Source organism: Panthera tigris, chromosome A1 (genome assembly GCF_018350195.1).
Source record: "Panthera tigris isolate Pti1 chromosome A1, P.tigris_Pti1_mat1.1, whole genome shotgun sequence".
Lineage (NCBI taxonomy): Eukaryota > Metazoa > Chordata > Mammalia > Carnivora > Felidae > Panthera > Panthera tigris.
In genome coordinates this window covers 25640629-25653997 of record NC_056660.1, presented here as the reverse complement: position 1 = coordinate 25653997, position 13369 = coordinate 25640629, and the positions used below count along the sequence as shown (strand labels likewise).

Below are 13369 nucleotides of genomic sequence, written 5' to 3'. Positions count from 1 at the left end.
GGTGCAGAAGGAGCCTGCCTCTGAGTATTAGGTTAACATGATTCATTTAGCAGGAGCAGGAGGCAAACTCCGTGCCTCCCACACCACCAGGGCACACATCTCGTCTCGCAGCCTGCTGGCTACAGAGAAAATACCAACCCTGCTGTCAAAAAGGGGAGCCTCGCAGCAGGAGCAGGAACCCTACAGAGATGACAGAGTAGTCGGACCCCCCCACCCCTGCCAGGAGCCCACGACCTCTGGAAGCAGGGGAGGAGTTTGTAAAGTGGGCACACACACACACACACACACACCTTCCTACCAGTCCCTGGCACTCCCAGGCCCTAGCACAGCTACTGGCAAAATGATTCTTCCGTTCTTAGTCCTTAGAGGGAGTCTCCAATGGATCCTTCACAGTCCAAGAATTTGAAACTCACCAGAGCTGGAGGGAACCCACCTGCTTTCCGGAGTAAAGGTGGTGGGGGGGGGGGGTTCAAGAAACCCTCCAGGGAGTAATGAGAGAAAGGAGCGTCTTCCTCTTTCTGTTGTGCTGTGGGCCCCGGACTGTGAGCCCCACCTGGAGGGAGAAGACCCAGAGGGTGTTGGGAAATTACCCAGGCCCTCCCTGGCCCCTGGAGTCCTGGACAAATCCACAGGCCCTGGTCATATGCACAGGGAAAGTCAGTCCCAAGCAGTGGCTGCGAGGAGACAGTTCAGAGAATGATTTAGCCCAAGGAAAGCAGGGAGAGGAACGGCCCCGGGCTGACGAGGTATCTGGAAGACGCCAGGCCAGTCACCGAGGTTGGGAGGTGGAGAACCTGGAACTCCGGGATCACTGAGCATTTTGGGGTCATCAGCCACCAGGGAGTTAACGCTTGGAGGGTGGATGAGTCTGTACAGAGTGAGTAGATGAATAACAAAAAGCCTCATCCTGAAACATCCTTTGTTGAGATGCTAGGTTTTCTCTGCCAGGTCACTTTCCAGTTTTTAAGAAGGGCGATGGTGATGATTATCACATATAAACTTTGCAACAACTTTAAAGTCTCAGTTAAAAGAACAGCCAGCAGGCATTCCTCGGCACCTTCCAAGCTTTGACAGATATGCTGGGAAGCTTCCCTGACTCCCCCAGGCCCAAAGGGGGCTTCCTTCATCCACTCAACACATACGTCTTTGACTTCAAGCCTTCATCGGCTCAGTTTATCCTTGTATCGCAAGTGCCAGAACAGTCTCTGGCACATGGAAGGGAGTCGATAACTGTTTTATGAATGAATGAATGATTTAATCATCAATCTTTCTACTAAACACTCAAACCCTTTTTAAAAAACCATTTCCAGGAGCCTGGGTGGCTCCGTTGGTTAAGTGTCCAACTTCAGCTCAGGTCATGATCTCAGACTTCATGGGTTTGAACCCTGCTTCAGGCTCTGTGCCGACAGCTCAGAGCCTGGAGCCTGCTTCAGATTCTGTCTCTCTCTCTCTGTCTCTCTCTCTGCACCTCCCCCACTTGGGTGCACGCGCACTCTCACTCTCTCTCTCTCTCTTAAAATAAACATTACCAAAAAATTAAAAAAAAAAAAAGTCTTTATCCAAAGAGCCTATACCAGTGCCTGTCATACAACAGTTGCTGAATAGGTGTTTCTGAATGAGGTAAAATTATCCAAAGCCAACAGCAGGCAATGTTTGCTCCCTGGCTGCCGGGGGAACAGTTTGCTCCCACCCAACACTCCCCACACCTCCCCTCATTCCTCACCTAAAGGTGAGATGAATTTCTGAGTTGTTTTCTAGACAAGCAATATAGTCACTTATTTCTCTTCTAAAGACATGTGTGCAAATTATTTCTTTTGGCTAAAGATAAAACCAGGCAAGTGTCTACCCCCTCCAACAGCAGAGAAATAAACACAGGACATAGTAAGGATACAGCGTAAAGGAGGAGAATATGTCTACCTGCTTTAGTTAATTTGAAGTGCTGATTTCCTAAGCAACTGTGTTTGTAGAATTATAACTGAGGATGTCCAGACCTCCCAGGCTTTATTTGGTGGATGCTATCAACCGCCTCCATTGATCCCCTCGGCAGCACGGGCTGAGCAGGACAGCACCTTCACCACCAAATCCGCATAATAAACATAATTACTACTATCAGGGTGAGTGACAGAAACCCTGTCATTAAAACTGTTGTGTAATCTTCCTTTTTTGTTTTCGCCTATGGTAAATTAAGACCATTTTCCTCCCCTCTTGAAAGGATTCAGCTGTCCTTCTCTTTCTCTCCCCCCACTCCCATTCCCCATCCCCTGATATCCCAGCCTTCTGCCCCCCCCCCCTTTGCTTCTCCCTCCCATTCCCACATCCACCAACCATTGACTCACCTCCCCACTGTTCCTCTCTGGGATCTGACCAGAAGCCTCCCCTTTTCCCCTTTAATTTAGAGTCGCTGCATCCTCTCCTTTAGTTAGGACACCGGGAGCCATGACCCACCAACGCCCACCCCAGAGGACTACCCAGGCCTCGCTTCTTGGAATTTGCTTTGAAGGAAGCGTTTCTGCCACGTGCAGGCTTCCGAGGGGAGACCTGTGCGTCGCCCAGGATTGCAGGCTGTGGTTTCGGTGGCACGGGAATGAAGCGGGTCTCGTTTAGAACCGATTGGTGAAGCCTGTGGCCGAAGGTTAGCCTTCTGCTGCAAGTTAACGGCCAGCTCTGAAAAGCAAGGAGTCTGAAGCAGAAACTAGCAAGCCCACGTGTCAACAAAAAAACTAAACCCGATTATAACATAACCATTTGTATTCATTTCCTAGGGCTGCAATTACCGCAAATTACCACAAACGGCAGGGCTTAAAACAACAGCAATCCGTTCTGTCGGAGGTCTGGAGGCTACGCGTCCAAAGTCAAGGTGTCCGTGGCTGTCGTAGCTCCCAAGGGGAAGATGCCTCCTTGCCTCTTCTCCGCTTCTCTGGCTCCGGGCAATCCTGGTGTTCCCTGGCTTGTACTGTGTCACTCCAACCTCTGCCCCCTTCTTCACATGGCCCCCTTCCCACTGTGTCTCTGTGGGTCCCCCCTTCTTTTAAGCACACCATTCACTGGGTGTAGGATCCACTTTCATCCAGTGTCATCTCATCATAACTAATTACGCCTGCAAAGACTATTTCCAAATCTGAGGTTCCAAGCCGACATGAATTGGGGTGGGAGGGTGGGTGAATTTGCGACTCAACCCAGAATACTATTTAAAAGACTTAGGGAGGGGCACCTAGGTGGCTTGGTGGCTTGAGCATCCAACTTCAGCTCAGGTCATGATCTCACGGTTTGTGAGTTCGGGCCTCACAAGGGGCTCGCTGCTGACAGCTTGGAGCCTGCTTCGGATCCTCTGTTCCCTCCCTCTCTGCCCCTCCCCTGCTCATGATTTCTCTCTCAAAAAATAAATAAACATTAATTTTTTTTTTTTTAAGACATAGGAAGATAGGTTTTAAAAATACATTTTCTCCATGGGGCACCTGGGTGGCTTAGTCGGTTAAGCATCTGACTTCAGCTCAGGTCATGATCTCACGGTTTGTGAGCCCAAGCTCTGCGTCAGGCTCTGTGCTGATGGCTCAGAGCCTGGAGCCTGCTTCGGATTCTGTGTCCCCCTCTCTCTCTGCCCCTCCCCAGCTCACATTCTATCTCTCTCTTAAAAATAAATAAACTTAAAAAAAAATGTTTTAAAAAATACATTTTCTCTGGAGTTCTTCATATTCTCTTGCATATCTTTCAAATATCATCTAGAGAAGGGAAGCCACGAAGGGATATATGTCAGGGGGTGTTTTGAGGGGGAGTTAATCCCAAAGAGTTCCCACAAAGCTAATTTAAATTTAGGGGCCTGGAGGCACCTGGGTGGCTCAGTCGGTTAAGTGTCCGACTTCGGCTCAGGTCATGATCTCACGGTTCGTGGGTTCGAGCCCCACGTCGGGCTCTGTGCTGACAGCTCAGAGCCTAGAGCCTGCCTCGGATTCTGTGTCTCCCTCTCTCTCTGTTCCTCCCCTGCCCTCATTCTGTCTCTCTCTCACTCTCTCAAAAATAAAGATTAAAAAAAATTTTTTTTTAAACAAAAAACAATTTAGGGTCTGAAAAAAATCTCAAAACAATCCTCCTTAATGTTTTTTCAGCTCAGTGTACACATCTCCTGGCTGGAAAAGGGCGTTTCCTTCTGTGCCCCACCTCCCCCAATCCCCCTAGGGGTGGCCTTAAGGAGCTCATCCACCCGAGTAGAGGGGGACACACTGTAAGAAGATCGAAAACATCAAGGGATGGCAGAGCAGAGGAAAGATCCCTCAAAGCTTGCAAAACTTCATTTTAGAGTGAATTAAAACTTATTTGTATAAGCTTTTCTTAAACTTTAAGTCAAAAATATTCAGTAACTACAACTTAAGGTTGCCTTCCTATTTAAATCTGTAGTTCCTACGTCCTTACAATCATAGTGAGAGAAAACAGTCAATGATCAAGATATTTCAGGTCCAAACTCTGATTTCAAAAACAAAAACATAAAGATAAACAAAACCATTTTTTTTTTTAAAGTAGTGGTTTCAACCAGAAGTGATTTTCCCTTCCCCCACCCCCTAGGACATTTGGCCAGATCTGGAGACATTTTTGATCGTCAGGACTAGGAAGGTGGGTGCTCCTGGCATTTAGAGATCAGGGGTGCTGCTAAACATCCTGCAGTGTACAGGATCCTTCACAACAAAGAATGATCTGGCCCAAAGCATCAATAGTGCCAAGACTGAGAGGCTACTACCTAGCTTGTAGAAAATCTTTCTAAAACCACGCTTCGATCATGCCTCTCTCCTGATCAAATGGCTGTACATGATCTTTGAGAATTCAAGTCCCTTTGCCTTCCAGAAGTTTCCTGAGGCTGCCTTTCCAGCCTTTTCTCTCACTCCTCCCATCAGGAACCCTTCTCACCCACCATCTTGGGTCGGCACCGTCCTGGCTCAAGCCCCTCACAGCTCACCCTACTTTGCAAATGTTTCCCCTCTCGCAGACTCGAACCTTACCTGTCCTGAAAGGATCGGCTCAAGTTCCACCTTTCCAGAAAACTCTCTGGGACCAGCCTTGTCCAGTCAGTCTCATCTTGCATCAGTGTCCCCTCACTCAAAACACTCCGGCCACACCAGACACACTAACACACAAGCTCTTTGCCACCTCCCTGCTCCTGGCTTCCCATGTGGCTGGCTTCTCATCCTTCAGGATTCAACCATCACTTCAGAAAGGCCCTCACTGACCCTCCTATTCACTGCCCAAGTTCTCCATCACCGCTCTATTTAGTTCCTTCAGTATTTATCACTCTATAGTATCCTGTCTGTTCACAGGCTTGCTTTCTTCTTTCCTGCCTTTTTCCTCACACTAGAATATATCCTCTGAGGCAAGGATATGTCCTTGTCCTGCTTGTTCATCAGTATGTCCCAGTACCGTGGGTCTGATTCAAAGTACGGGTTCACTAAATAGTCGTTGGACGAATGAACAAATGAGTGAATGCCCTCATTCATAAGCAGATGTTCTGTCACCGAACTCGTGAACATACATCTCTGTCATTCTCAATATCACAGCTGCCCCACCCCATTGGCCAGCTTGGTGCAGTGGGTACCTATCGAGTGAGTAAGTGCCTGCCACAAATTTAATATCTCCAGAGCTTACATTCTACTATTTCTAGATTTAGACTCCACAGCAGACCTGCTTTAGAGTTAATTCCAAATGGTTGATGGTGGAAGCAGGAAGCAGCATTCTGACAGATTGGGTGAATTATCTGGTAGGTGCTGCATTCTGATGACTTCAAAACAGCTACTTAGGGTTTACGGCACTCATATGCCTTATTATCACTGGGCTTTATATTCTTGCCAGGGAGAAGTGTGCAGTGGTCTGTTTATCAAAATCTGTAGTTTGCCGTGCAAAGACCTGGCAGACAGCCGAATGGTTTTCCTCCCGGGGAAGTTACTTCTTCCCGGGGCCAGTTGCAAAGGATAATCATCATCGTATTCACAAGGCAATTTCTTCCACTCACCTGTGACAGAAATACCATTTCCTGATACATCTCTTCCTTCTTTTTCACGGTTGTGGAATTTTTAGGTGGGACACGGCCACCCAGTTCAAGACCACATTTCCCAGACTCCTTTGGACTGAGGCATGTCCACGGACAAAGTTCTGGCCAATGGGATAAGAATGGAGAGTACCCGTGCACCTTCCTTGTGGTAAGCTTGAAAGTTGAGCTCCTTCCCCTTCTTTTCCTCCTCTGGCTGAAATGTGGATGTGGTAGTCCAAATGAGGGCGAAGTCCAAAGATGGCAGAACAATGAGGAAAAGGCAATTGGATCAATGACATCATAGCTGCTGTGCAGACCTGTATTGCTTAAGCTCAGAATTTTATTTAATTGACTGTTATTGGGGGTATTGTTCCACAAGACGGTCTGACAGCCTCACCCCTTCCTACCTTCCCCACTAACACCCCTGTTTCTTCAAACCGAGGTAAAGGGTAGGGGAAGGGGCATGCCCACATCGTTCAGGAAGATCAGTAGAAATGCTAACCTGGAGCCAGTACCTCCTGGGACGTGTTTTCCTCAGCTTCCTCTGCCACCCAAGCTTCCCTTTTACTGCCTATCCTTGGCCTGCTCCTAGCCCCTTCCAACCCTGAGCTTGCCCACGGGCACTGATCAGGTGGCACAACATAATCTGAATAAAGGATATTTTGAGAGACCCCGAGCAGGCTTATCTCCTGCCAGCAGTGCTTTTTGCATTCTCAGATAGAGTCACTGGGTTCCCTTTCCTCAGCTTTCCCTGAGGTTTCCGGTACTGCAGGACAGTTCCTTCGGCCTCTGGATGCCTCCAGAACTGGTGATCTGAGTCTGTCACTGTGGATTGTTTTCAGGTTATCAGAAACACCTCAAAAATTAAGACTATTTACGGAATATCAAAGGGCTTTCAAATGGTCTCCATTTACCTTTCCTCATTTACCATGTGTTGAAAATAGACGACTGTAGTGTCCGTAAGTGTTCTAAATGGAAGCAGCCAAGGAAGAAGGTGGGGCGAGTCAACATAGTCACACAACAAATGTATACTGAGCACCTGCTCAGGTGCCGTCCCGGGCACTGAAGATACGTCTGCAAGCAAGACCGATAAAGAGCAGCCTCATGGAGCCCCCATTTTAGTGGGGAAGGCAAACAAGGAAGAAGAGGCACAAGGAAGGAGAGAGAGAGGAGAAGGGGAGGGAGAAGGGAGAGAAGAGAAATTAAACAATTTTGTATTGTGATGAAAGCACCATGAGGAAAATACAACAGGAAATGGGTCAGGCAGGCCTCTCCCAGGAGATTCTGAGCTGAGGCCTGAATGACACCAAGCCAGTGGTGGGGATGATGATCTAGGGAAGGGTTCTGGAAGACAGAACGGCAGGTGCCAGCGCCCTGGGGTAGGAACACCTGAGTGTGTTGAGGAGCCAAGAGAAGACAAGACCGCTGTGACTACCGTGAAGTGAATGAGGAGGATAAGGGCATGAGATGGACTTAGCTCGAGGTCCTTCCAGCCCCATGAAAGTTCACACATGGAGTTGGAAAGGTGTGCCTGGAGTTCAGGAAAAGAGATGAGAAGCTTCCCTTTATTTTATTTTATTTTTTTAATTTTTTTTTAAATATTTATTTATTTTTGAGACAGAGGGAGATAGAGCATGAACGGGGGACGGTCAGAGAGAGAGGGAGACACAGAATCCGAAACAGGCTCCAGGCTCTGAGCTGTCAGCACAGAGCCCGATGCGGGGCTCGAACTCACGGACCACGAGATCATTTCCTGAGCCGAAGTCGGATGCTCAACCGACTGAGCCACCCAGGCACCCCAAGAAGCTTCCCTTTAACTAATGTCCTTCCTGAGAAGAGTGGAGCTTCAGAAATCTCTGGAAATCTGGCTTTAGTTGAATCCAGTCAATGTCTTCTAGAGAACATTCTGCCTGTGTTCACATTTGCACATCTGGTGCCTATGGTCATGATGGTTAAGTATTGATAACTGATAGCATCGCTTGGCTTTGGTGTTGAATGTATCCTCTCCCGCCGTCTCTAAAATATGTACCTTCTAGCACAAGCTGAAAGTAAAGCTGCTTCTACTAAGCCTGAGTACTTAATAGAACAATTCATTCTGAAACCAGAGCCTAGACTCTAAAACAAAAGATTCTTGCCTTGAAATCCTTTCTTTCCTGCATTTATTCCTGACATTACAGCCCAGATGGCCCAATCTCAGCCTTGACCGACCCAAAACAGAGGTTCTGATTGGATCTCTGGGATGACTGAAATGAGTTCATGGGAGTCACTTTCTATATCTGGGCCTCATTTTTATCATTGAAATGAATACAAATACCTTAGAGACTAATGTTAGTTAATTGGCAAGTAGACTCTAGAATCTTTTTTTTTGGTAAATCATGATGACTTCTGCCTCTCTCTGTGGCATACCTCCCATTCTCTATAATTTCACCAAAATTACTGCTCGTTGCTCTGTGGTTAGTTATTTATCCATTTCCTGGGCAGCCAAAGGGGACACCGTGATGGACAGGATGGCCATGGATCCTGCCTTCAAGATGCCAAGGCTAGTGGAAAACACAGATACTGAGCAAGCAATTTCTGAAGTAAGTGCCATGCAAGAGAAATTCAGGTCCCTTTGGAAACAGCCATCTACGATGTCCAGGCCTGAGCTTACAGAACTCGATTCTCCTTGAAGGTCTCATCCACTTGAAGAAATTTGGTTCTATCCTTTGAAGATTGTGTTGCTTCGTGATGAACTGAAGAAAATATAGGAGCACCTAGTGTTGCCTACTGTCACACTGTCTCCGGGACCATGGGCCTGCTCATCTTTCTCTAAATATACTTCTAAATGATGTAACAAAAAGTGATGTGGTGTGGTGGAAAGGCCCAGCATTTGGCCCAAGATGATCTGGGCTCAAATCCCAGCTTTGCCTCTGAGAAGTCCCCACACACTCTGAGGATAATAACTACCCCACCCCCAGCCCCACCCCCACCCCCACAGGATTACTGTGAGCATCCATGTGATCATTTACATGAAAATGCTTTGCAAATGACAGAGCATTATTCTCATGTCAGCTGCTATTTCATGAGTCTTAGCGTATTCTGGACTTCAGTTTTTCTGACACTAATATACAGATTCCTGCTATTCTTTTGTGACACCCTTCATGTTGTGCCCCTCCTTCCATCTTTTGTTTGTGTTCATTTAAAATCAGAGCTATGGCGGCTTTCCCTCTACACCACATTGCCTGCTTCTGCCTTTTCTTTCTTGGGATCTTTGGTAACGGTACAGATAGGACGCTATTTAAAGGTTCATAACCTTCCCAGGTCCTTTCCGTCATCCGCAAATCCAAACCCCAGACATCCCCTTTTCCTTTCCATCTATCAGCTTGGAAAATCAGAAAACTCCTTTTAACCCACATCAAAATTATCTCTCTTGGCCTGCTGCCAACTAAGGATTAGCACAGCCCTCAGCTTTTCCATGAAATCTATCCTGTTTGGTGGTGGTCCCGGAAGAACTACATGGAAGCCGTGAGGACCAGAATTTCCTCAAGAGTCTGATAAAGCGGCTCAGACAACCTAGCAGAGGTTTATCTGGGGACTCCTCCCACATCCTGAAGCTGTGTTAGGCCTCCAAGACACCCGTCCCAACAGACCTCATCGAACCCGGAAGCTGGGCCTCTGTTTGCTGACCACTCTAGAACTTGGCCTCGGCCTCCCAGGCAGCTCAAGGCAGGATGGGGGCAAGGTGGGAGCCAACTCCTACCTGATGTAGGAGGCAGGCCATTTCTCCCAGCACCCTCCAGAGGCAGCTCAGGCGTGAGCTTCCCTTTTTCGTCCAGACAGGCCAGCACTGACCCTGGTGGCCACCAGCCAGCAGCATTATCACCTTCTCTGCTCCTGACAATCACAGGGGGCTTTGCACTGGGTCGCCTGGCATCAAAGCAAGAGTGTCATAATCCTCCACTCGGGAAGTCCCAACGGTTGCCGGGTAACACGATAGGCAGGGACTGGGGAGAGTTTCGGAAGGCAAGCAAAGAGAGGCTGTGGATTAATCTGGAGTTTGACACAAACTCGTGAAAACTCAAGAGAGGAAAAGCCCACAGAGAGGAAATTGACATCACTTTTTCCCACTTCAGTGGAAGAGATCTCTGGGTAATTGCAACTCAGACCCAACTTCTTCACTGGAAGTGTCTTGCTGCCAATGACAGTGAACACGGAAGCCAGTAAGATGGGTGACAAAACTTCAGGTTGTGACCAGGAGGGAAGGGGGCAGCCTGGCGATGCCGGCATGAACACTGCTACGGAAACAGCCCTTTCTGTGCTGTGGGTACCTCGGCTGGGGTCCTCATCCCAGCATCCACAGCCTGCCTCTCTGCCTGAGCTGTGTGGTCCCAGGAAACACACACAAAGAAACATACACAAAGGGCAGCCCATTAAAAGGATGCAACTCTCCAGCAAAGAACCCAAGCATGGAGGGGCTGTGGCCACACATGGGCTCTCAGCCTCTGACCTCTGCTTTACCAGGGGACAGCACCTTTCTCTGGGGTGACTTATGAGCAATCCCGGGGGGGAGTGTGCATGCGTTTTCAAACAAAGACACTGGAGCTCTTTGGTCACTGCTCAGGACCCAGTCTTCTTTCTTTTTTCAGCCTTCTTAAATCAATCTACCCATCTTCCATAGTCATTACCAAATGTCACCGAATCCTCTGTGGCCAGAAACAACTACTGTTTGCTTGAAACACAGCTTCGTTTATATGCTGGAATATGACACATCTTAGAAACGGCAAATCAAGAAGCATTCTAAAAACTAAGCACTGGCAAGAAAACAAAATGTAACTTTATATTGTCCAAAACACCAGACCGGGAAATACCATCATTTTACACTCGCTGCAATCAGAGCCATTAATGGACCTCATCTTTCTAATTCTGAGTACAGTTTTAAAATGTGTGCCCTGTAAGTTCCGGCAATTAAAGCCCGGGGTTTTTGTTGTTGTTTTGGTGATGAGTGCAGAACTGTTTAAGGATTTCTTGGAGTTGTTTAGTGTGGCCTCATTTTCTCTTTTTCTTTCTCTCTTTTTTTTGGGGAGGGGTCAGGGGGGTGGGGTGGGGTGGGCTATGGTAATATTGACCCATGAGGATTTACTTAAATCCTCCTTGGTTATAGGCCTCCAAAGACAAAGCCATATCCATGGCAACCACAGGCGACCCAGCAGAAGAGAGAGCACATTAGAGCCCGAGCATAATAGCTGTTTACTGATGACTAAGGTCTTGAAAGCAATACTGTACATCCCAACTCCCGGCTCAGGCAGGACTCCAGCCCATCCTCATCCTCCAGACCCAGCAATCTATAATCAGAGACACAGAAAGGAAGAGAAGCCCTTTGCCCAGCCCTCAAATGTTCCTCTTCCCTGGGAGGGAGGAATGTGCCCCTTCTCACAAGCCTCGAGATGATCCCGCAGGAAAGGAAATGGTGGCCAACATGAGAAGAAGGCAGAGATGGGGTGAGTCGTGGGGGTGCGGTGGAAGTGCACCTGCTGGAGCCCTCACTGCCCTTGGGCTTCCCTGCCCAGCTGGGCACCCTCTGAGGGCGGTCCCTTCAGGAACAGCCTCTTGCAGAGCCAACCCCCTGAGGTAGAGGCGCACACAGAGGCCAGTTCACACTAGACCTTAGTGCACAGCCAAGTGTCTTGTGATTGACCCTGTGACCCCCTTCTTGCACCAGCGTGCCTAATCCTATGTCTTTTTCATGTGCCAATAAGATCTGGTAGGCACACCAACTTGAGTAAAGAAAGGGCTGTGCAGTCCAAGTATTTCCCCCATTTCTGACGCAGGAGCACAAAACAAGAACCCTCACTGCTCTCGTCCAGCTCCTGCACAAGAACATTCGCACCTCAGGCTCAGCAAGAGCTCCCAGGCAGCTAGTCCCACTGTTCCCCAGAAAAGTGAGTTCATCAGAAAAAACACCAGAATAGAAAGAACTCTGACTCAAAGTGCTTTCATTTAAACCCAAAACACACCAGAGCCCTCCATGGGAAGATTTCAGTTGTCAGGATCTGGGAAGAGTGGGGAGCAGCACGGGGGGGGCACCAATCAAAGGTGCCCCTATTCCACAGGGTCTCCCAGCACATGAGAAAGCCCACCTCGATGGCACTGAAATTGCAGGAAACTTCTACCAAGGAGAAGAGGGGACAGAGCAGGTGCTTCCTTGGTAGCAGCTTGGGATTTTTATCTGTTTTCTATGTTGGGCTTCTACATACACATTTATTTGAATTTTTAAAAAGTTCCAGCAGTGGGGAGCCTGGGTGGCTCAGTCAGTTAAGCGTCTGACTCTTGCTTCCGGCTCAAGTCACGATTCCTCTGCTCATGGGTTCCAGCCCTGCATCAGGCTCTGCGCTGCCTGCTTGAGGTCCTTTCTCTCCTTCTCTCTCTGCCCCTCCCCTACTCAGGCTCTCTCACTCTCTACATAAATAAACATTTAGATAGATAGATAGATAGATAGATAGATAGATAGATAGATAGATAGTTCCAGCAGTTAAAACAGTTTGAAAATCATAGCTCTAGAGAGAGGAGAAGGGGGTGGAGATCAGGAGGAGAGAGAGGGAAGGCTAAGACTCTTGGAGTGCCTCCTGGGCACCTTCCGTGTTTATTCATTCATCCTCACATTGACCTTCTCACACAGGCATTGTGTTTTTACTGCTTTTTAGATGAGGAAGTCGGATTTGAAGAAAATACAGAATTTCCCCTAAGGTTACACATTGGCAGATCTCTTCCAAGTCCTCTGTCAAAGTTGAAGCTGTGCTCCCCCCCACCCACCCACCCCAGGCTATCTGATTCACTCCAGCTTTATTTCTCTATAAAACTAGTAGCTGTTTGCCTATTATTACAGATGACAAAAGAAAGGTTACACAGTCTGGGACAGCTTTGCCAAGAAATTCAAAATATTTGGGGACCCACTAAAGTCCCAGCAGGCCCCAAGTGGAAGCAATCACTGTGACCAAACCTTTGATGCCAGATCTAAAGTCTGAAAGCTCCGTGCTGAAAAGCGGGGCCCTGTTTCTTGTCACGAGTGCCCCAGGGACTCTTTGTTTTAGATCCCAGTGATCTGAAGATGTTTAGGCTGCTCCATTTTTACCATCACAGAGAGAGAACTTCGTAGAATTGCTAGGAAATAGAGCCAGCTCTCTATGTCCGGGGAATTTTCCACAGTGTCCTTGCCAGAAAGGGAGCCTGAGCTCGAGTTACAGGGTGAAGCAAAAAGGATTTGCCAAGGGCTCCATTCAGAGCTGTGTGCTGGGCAACCACTCACTGTGTGGGACCAGCTTTTGTGCTCCAAAAGCCTCGTGCAAGTAGCCAAGGCTCCCTGACCAGAAATGCTGGCTTTTT

At 48.1% G+C, this 13369-nt stretch overlaps 2 long non-coding RNA genes across 2 annotated transcripts in view; one reads left to right on the top strand and one right to left on the bottom strand.

Annotated features, from left to right (window-relative positions):
* The window catches only part of LOC122235473, a 142686-nt gene extending 132747 nt beyond the window's left edge, over positions 1–9939 (bottom strand). The window contains exon 1 of the long non-coding RNA XR_006213573.1: positions 9750–9939. This is a non-coding gene — a long non-coding RNA (uncharacterized LOC122235473). The remainder of the gene's footprint in view (positions 1–9749) is intronic.
* Positions 9841–10977, top strand: LOC122235542. Its single transcript, XR_006213601.1, has 2 exons — positions 9841–10209; positions 10636–10977. It is a non-coding gene; the product is annotated as an uncharacterized LOC122235542 (long non-coding RNA).
* Positions 10978–13369: the final 2392 nt, after the last annotated feature.